General features: G+C 34.9%; 1 long non-coding RNA gene across 1 annotated transcript; it reads right to left on the minus strand.

The window, feature by feature from the left end:
* Positions 1 to 1643: 1643 nt before the first annotated feature.
* LOC125662593 (uncharacterized) lies at positions 1644 to 7025 on the minus strand. Its single transcript, XR_007365447.2, has 4 exons — positions 6967 to 7025; positions 4315 to 4329; positions 2999 to 3155; positions 1644 to 1765 (listed from the first exon to the last, which is right to left on the minus strand). It is a non-coding gene; the product is annotated as an uncharacterized LOC125662593 (long non-coding RNA).
* Between the last annotated feature and the right edge of the window lie 1141 nt (positions 7026 to 8166).

The following is an 8166-nucleotide window of genomic DNA, read 5'->3' on the forward strand; positions in this document are numbered from 1 at the left end:
TTATCAGTTCCCAAATTAACTAAACCTTGTTCCACGTTTTGCATTAAATAAATTAACAGGTTAAGGAAGGAGATAGGAGGTTGATGAAAATGCGCGAGGATATGAACTGCGAAGCTTCACGTCGAATATTTCATCAAAAACAAGTATGCCGGCATGAAGCGTTGCTCATCATATATATAAAAATGAAGTTCAATTCTTATATTACTTTCTACTTTCATTTCTGTCATAATTCCCAGTCGTCGAAATATCAAAATCCATACGCGCATTGTTCACGATAGCAACATATTCACTAAGAAAATACAATTTTTAGATATATCAAAGGCAAATACATTGGCAATGTAAATATTTGATGTTGTGTCGCAATGCTTTATATTTCCACTTGCATGAATCACGTAACATTTTTTTTTACTGACTATACAGGAATAAAACTCTTGCGTGTATATGTTTTTGCAATAAATAAAAATCTCAAATGAATCCAAAATTATGGATAATGTTCAAAACTCCTCTTTTAAGTTTCGGAAAAAACTCAAAAAGACACACTCCCGAATGCATATGATATATTATTAACATTTCACGAAACGTTATGAATATTTGGCCAGAGTCTGATGTTAGTAATTAACATTAAGGTCCAGGTTACACTTCGCAGTTGAGAATATTTTACAAATATGATGGAGATGGAGACATATGTTGCTCCAAAAACGTTCTAATATTTGCACTAACCCACATTTTCATTAGCATATGTCTTTGCTTTTTTCAAGCGAATATTCAGCAGAAAAAATCAATTTAGATGAATTTTTGGGAACATCGTGAGACAAATTTCAACTTGAAATAATCACCATCAAGCTCGCTCTAATGATAGCTCATGTGATTTACTCTTCATCAGCTGAAAAATGATGGATATTACCCATAATGTTTCTGGAAAAATGTCGCAGTTGCTGCGGTATACTTAATTGACAACCCATAAATAAAATGAATAGTGTGGGAAGTACTACAAACGTTTATTAATTCCAGAAAAGGTTTTTCATACCTTCGATTTTTTTGTTGTTGTTAATAATTGTTTGGTTTGAAAGGGGGGAAAAAAAAACGCAGCTAATATGACGTCACAATGTAGTATTTCTCTGAATTGAATTTCTATATAAGAGTTATCTAGTAAAGAGGTTGAAATAATTTCAAGCATAGTTTCTTAAAGTTAAAAAATTGTTTCAAAATAATCTTTAACAAGTGATTGCTACTTTAAATGTACTTTTTCATAAATCTGTTTCTCAATGTTTGTTTCAGACCCATATATTTTACCAGCATTAGAAGATTTACTTTTTTTAAAAGGGTATACCATTGTAAAAGTTACATATGATGGAATTTTTCACAATCTCTGGACTACCTTGTAGGACGTACTGCTCGTCCGCGCGTGAATGAACGATTGGGACATACTGTTTAATTAGTTCTTCAAGTGCAGATCATTTGATGGATCCATAATTGACGCGTGGTTTTAGCTCACCTAAGCCAATAGGTGATGTCATAATTTTCCGATAAAAGTTTGAGTGTACACATATGAAGTGATGTCACTTTGCCAAATAGAGACAGGGAACCACATGCGATTTCCACCTCGTGTAGAGTTCGATGTTTAATGCTAACATGAGATATGAATGTACAAAAACGTAGAGTTACTTTATTGATAAATTAACTTCAGTTTAACAGACAAAATTCGGAAGTACAAATCGGGGTAAGGACGCCTGGACGTCTTTTCTCATTGGCTGAGTGGATATATCTAAAAATAGAAAACAAAACATATGTGATGTTGTACCATGGTAAACCGCAGCATGCCCCATGGCAAATTTGACCTTGAACGTGGTTGATAAAATTGACGTCCGATTTCAGGAGATCACATCTTCAAGTATTGGTCTAATGGTCTCGTATTTTGTATGGTTAAAATTTGTGAGATAAGATGAAAATGTACACGATGAATCTGTGTCATTAGTCGACTTAATCTTTCACTTAAAGGTGACTGAATGACAGAGTTTCCCCACCCAGTAACTGTTAAGTCACGTTTAAGTTGACTGAATAACAGTTTTGTTCTGTGGTTGAGAAAAGACAGATTGACACACCAAAACCATACGTCCCCGATCTTGGGGAGCACGGAATGAATTAAGTGACTAAGTTTGATCCCTCCCTGCTCAAAGACCGTAAACGCCGAGCACAGGCCTAACTTTTGCAGCCCTTCACCAGTAATGGTGATGTCTGCATAACAGTGAAAAATTCTCAAGAGGGACGTTCAACAGTATAAAACCAAACCAAACAAAAATATCAGGACTGAATCAATTCATTGTCCTGTTGGTCGTGGTATTTTCTTGAGGAGGTGTTTAATCTAATTATCATAATCGCCTTTGTACATCACTAAACGAAAACAAACCTTTGATATTCTACGTACTATAGACTCCTAACTATACATGAGGAGTTTACTATCGCCTAATTTCGAAAGAAATCTCTCGCAAAATGAAAGAAAGTAAAAGTGAGCAAGCTCACATACCCCACGCTCCAACATTGCTTGGCAACGCCTCACATAATGAATGGTAATGTTATGCATTACTGCAAGAACAGGATCAAAAGGGGCATAACTCTCAGAAAAAAATATGAAATACGATTTTCCTTGGAATATGCACATCTACACAGTGTGTCCTTATTAACTACAAAGATTCACGAAATTATGTAGAGCGGTCTCAGAGGGGTTGCGCTGACAAGAACAGGACTGATGAAAGGTAACGAAGAAAAAAACATTATACCCTCCACAGCTTCGTTGCGTGGGATATAATAGAATTATTCGCTTTTAATTTTCTGTTGCTAAAATACGTTTCGCCATATTAAGTACTCGCGTAAAATAAGGAATCTACTGTAACCAATAAACATTCAGATACAAAACTGATATTTTGGCAAGTTTTGTGATTTTACGAAACAGTTAAAAGATTTGCGAATAAAACATGATCTACAGTAAAAGAAATGAGACCTTTAATCGAACTCCATGGAGGACGACTGGCCGGAACTGAAGCCATATGGCGGCCCGTTATAGTAACCGCGGGTGTAGGGACTCAGATTGGACAATGGGCTCCGGGGACGGAAGGCATTGCCATACCACTGACGAACAAAGAAGTTCGGTAAATCACCTGAAACGAAACGAGAATGCAATGGATAGGTAAAAATAGTGCTGAAGACAATATACAAATGATGCTGGAGTTCCTCATTAACTCACGATATGAATGTAATATTTTCAGGGGAACGTAAATTCCGCTCTATTGGTGGTGCATTACTATTATAGTGAGATTCCGCCATATTTATCTCGGTAGATTCGACAAACCTCTTCCATTGCGAGTTCAAAGTTGTTATAAACAACAACTTGTGCACATATGTGAGAGAAAGTGAGATTTGAACATGCTTGAATATTTCCGTAATCACCGGTTGCTATGCTAAAAATGTAACTTACGCTTTAAAAAGCGTGTTCGCATTATTAAACGCAAGGGTAGAAAAATTTAATAAAATTCATAAGCATGTCAATTATTGTTCGTTTTTATACCCACCATGACTGGGCCGAGTGGTTAGAGCATCGCGCTTAATATAACACGGCCTCTCACCTCTGTCGGCGCGGGTGCGAATCCTGCTCGCGCCGGTAAGTGAGAAAGTTTCCCAGTTTACTTTCGGAAGGTCGGTGGTCTCTTCCCAGGTGCATTGTATCTGGGTTCTCTCTTCCACCAACAAAAAATCAAATCAAACCCACCATGACTTGCACTGTAATCTGCCAGCATGTAATTTGATGAAATCGAGGCTATCTACGGCTGAGAAAATAGCGGAATCTGACTATGATAATAGTGATATATACCACTATTATAGCGGAATTATGGTTCCCCCAACCCGATATCGGTGGTCTGGTCTTCCATCAGTGTGTTGGAATTCCCATGAGCGCATATTGTCGTCCATTATCAACTGACGTGTTTTGTTAATTGATAAGACGTCATAAAATTACATACATCTAAATATGGAGTTGAAGGCCGCAGCATATTTTTCTTCTGATATATAAGCTTTTGAATACATTCTGCCTCATAGGAACACGAAAACAGCAGCGGGTGTGACCGGTAAACGGGAGATGCTTATTTCTCCTCAACACCCCTTCATATCCCTGGTGTGTTCAGGGGTCGGTGGTTGCCCTTGTCTTAATGTTGTAGACTCTGTACGTTTAAACTTTGTGAGTTTGATCACTGTTGCAGCGATACTCAAAATGAGGGATTTGTAGATAGATTAAAAGCTCATGACAAAAGAATTGTTACTTACCTGACACGGTTCCAACTACAAATACAAAAGAGTGTAGATATTAACAATATCAAGTAATACAATAATGATTTTCACTATTTAAAATTTTCTTGATTGGGAGCTAAGTTAGATCGCTAATATCGCTAATTAAGTGTCAATTTTACTTTTGTGTAACTGACAAATAGTTCGAAAATTAATGTATTGTTCCGGAAACAAGCGCTGCTTAAATGCAGTGAAAACCAATTATTTTTTTTAGGTTGATCCAGATTTTAAAATCACACGAATTACGTAATACTGGTCTTGCGCATACAGTAAGAACATCTTAGTTTACCAGATAGTACATAACGAATATACCTTAAGTTTTGACAAATCCAAAAATCTTAAAGCCACCAAAACTATTGAATTACATAATTCATAATCTTGAATATGGAATGAACTTGAATTATTTCACGGACAACCCTTGATTAAGTATATAAATCTCGTTTCAAAATAACAGCCTGGGAACTTGATCCTGCCTTTGCTGTGTCCAGTAGTCCATGTTTCCCTTACTATGCATTGATTTTGTATTCTTTATAGGAATTACATAACATGTATGAGATTGATTACTGTTCGTTATTTTCACTTTTTCATCGATAAAACGTCTAAGAACTTGTTCAAAGGGAAACTAAATCGCGAACTACATGTACATTTTATTTACGTATTCAAACTATCTGTTAAAAAGATATATTTTTATTTAAAAAGAGGTATATATTCCAACGAGGTAGCATCATTTTGTAGGGGGGGGGGGGGCTAAATGTTAGAGGCATTAGCTGTGAAAGTGATGACAACTATTTCCCCCCACAAAATTTCTCAATGGCATGGGAATATGCATTAATGACTAATACATGTATAAACATTAAATTAGTACAAAGACAAGACAAACCCAATAAAACTACGTTATATAACCGCTTTTAGTGTCAAGGGATATACAAGGAAGAATGACTGTCTTACAAGACAAGAATTATTTAATCGCCAAAATTACACATTCATGTGCCTGCTTTGAGGTTGAAAAGTCTTGGAAATGATTAAATTTTAGTGATGTTACTGAAATATGTAAGATCGAGCAATTTTCATTTAATTCAAGATTTGGTGGCAAAATGACAGATAATGCACATTTAACTGTTTTAAAGCAACAGGCGTACTAAATAATTAAAAATTCTCAACAAGCAGTGCAGACCAACACACAACACAATTAACAACCACACTATCAGGGCCACGGATCTCGCACTATGACAAAGAGGGTGTTGCACAGAAGCGGGGATTTTCCCCAAATCGGAGCTCCTTGCCAACATTCGTGACGTAGAACTGACCTTCATTCATATTTATACTCATTGCGCATTTGCCATTTAAATGCCTGAAGGATTCCCCAGTACTAGGGACAAGCCTAATACATTTTATGTGTCAATACATTATACATGTAGTCTAAAGATAATTTTTGAAATCGTGAAAATTAAATTGTCTTCTTTTTTTTCTTGAGTATCAGATATAATGTATACGGTTATATGTTACGAGTGTATCAAATATTTAATATTCTATATTACTACAGTCCAAAAAGTCTTGTACTCGTATTCTTTATTTTCTACAACCAACAATTGGCAACTGTACATGACTCTGGCCACAAAACAATATATGGGAAGTTTAATACGCATTAATGAAATTCAACATTATTCAAAGTACATGCACCTGTAAAAATTGATTCAACATAGCAATTTGATACTGGAAAACATGTAAATTCAAACTGTTTAATGGTTATTTACCTCGTTTGGCCTTAAAGTTTTTCTTGCAAAGCTTTGTAAAGTTCACAACGGTTTTTCGTAAAAGGTACCATGCCTTTGTCAACAACTTTCATTCAGAAAAACATACAAGTTCTCGTTAGCAGCCTTGACTATCAAAACACAGGTATTACATGCTGTATTCGGCGTGTTTGTCGAGTCTTATTCACAAACTAAACAGTGTCCAGGTTGGAAGCTTATTTCAAACTCGGCACATAGTAATAAACAGAGATTTGACATGAAACATTTATAAAAACTAGAAGCGTGTTTCAATTAGAAAATAAAAATCTAGATGGGAAAGGAATATGAAAAAAAAAAAAGCTTATCCACTAAACCACGCATTAGACCATACATTACTGAGGAAAATTAACGTACAGGTGAAGTTGAAAATAATACTAGTGAAGTCATTTTGATTTTTTTTAAATTCACAAAAAAAAAAAAAAACAAAAAAAAAAAATGCCTTCGCGAAACAAAATTTCAAAGCGACAATTTTTTTAGAGGAAAACTCGAAGAACATGCTCATGCTAAATTTATTTTGTTTCACGGAGGCAGTTTTTCTGAAATTCGGGGATACCCCTCCATTTTAACTCTAAAAATCATATAAATCGCTTATTGCTTGATTTAAACTCGAAATTTTTTGGCTAATTTTGTTAATACACGACTTTTAAACTTATTTTCAAAAAGTATTGAATCAAGACATACGTTCCAATTTGTTTTGTCATCTATTTGAATAACTTAAAGTTTTCGATTTTTCATGCAACACCTCTAGGGAAATTAACATGAGACGTTCAACACCTTTTTTTTTTTACCCCGGTCAAATTAAGTTAATAGAAGGATCTCAATTTAAAGTTGCTATACATACCTATCACAGACAGGAAAAAAACGATACTGATCGCTTTCATGTTCATGGTTGATTGGATTTTGATTTGGGAGGTACGCTGGTATTTATCAGCTTTATGACGTCATAGATAGAGATATATATGTATGCATAGCAGATATATAAATCCAATCGATCCTATCATTAAGGAGATGGATTGGAGGTTTGAGTAACTGTAGGGGTAATGTCGACCTGATTAGAGAAACAACACTGCTTCATATAGCAGTAGATGTTCAATACCAATTAATTTGGGGTTGGTTTTTTTTTTGGTTACATCTTAGCGACACTTGTTAATGTCGTGAATTAGCTGTGATTAAGTGTGGTGATGGGAGTGTGACTATTTTATTATAATTCTATTATCCAAGTAACTCCCAAGAAAAATGAAACACAAACTATGAAGAAAATATATTTTATTCAAATATATACTGTAACGATAACAACACTTAAAACAGCACCGGTAATGATGACGTCTGCATATGAGTGAAAAGTTATCGAGAGGGACGTTAAACAATATACAATCAATCAATCAATTTTCCTTCGTACACATCCCAAAGAATATCGAGATGTGTCAGCCGTCTACACAAGTTTTTTCCCCACTTTCTCCAATAAGGTTACCTCAACATCACATTCATCAATGTTTAATTAAGGTCTTGCCTATATATCATTGGTTTTCGTACGTACATTTGGGAGATTAATCGATCTGACCTCACGGGGGCTATCAGACAGAGGGACGGGTTCTTCTTGTTGGGTGTTCATTACAAGTTGAATTGTTACAGGGAACATTACGGTTATACTCTAGCGAGGGAACAATATAAGAGTCGCATAAATCGCAATAATTTTCCGGAAATGATATTCATATACCACAATGCAATTTCTTGTAACATAAATATCGGTAACATTAAGCATTTCTGACACCTATTTCGTATTTTTTTCTTTCAAAAAAATGTTTCGATATATCAATAATCATCTTATTCTTAAATTAACTTAATAAACATATTAAATATATGTTCATCATATATATTTCTTTATCTGGGAGTCATATATAAATATAGAGACGCGCCTAGATTTGTAAGTATCGCAGTTTTTTTTAACAAGAATTAATGGTAAATAAAAAAAGAATCTTAATCTTTTTGGATTCATGAGGGATTGTCCGCTGATTGATGACTAATTGCATGTCCTAATTGC

This window comes from Ostrea edulis, chromosome 8 (genome assembly GCF_947568905.1).
Source record: "Ostrea edulis chromosome 8, xbOstEdul1.1, whole genome shotgun sequence".
Lineage (NCBI taxonomy): Eukaryota > Metazoa > Mollusca > Bivalvia > Ostreida > Ostreidae > Ostrea > Ostrea edulis.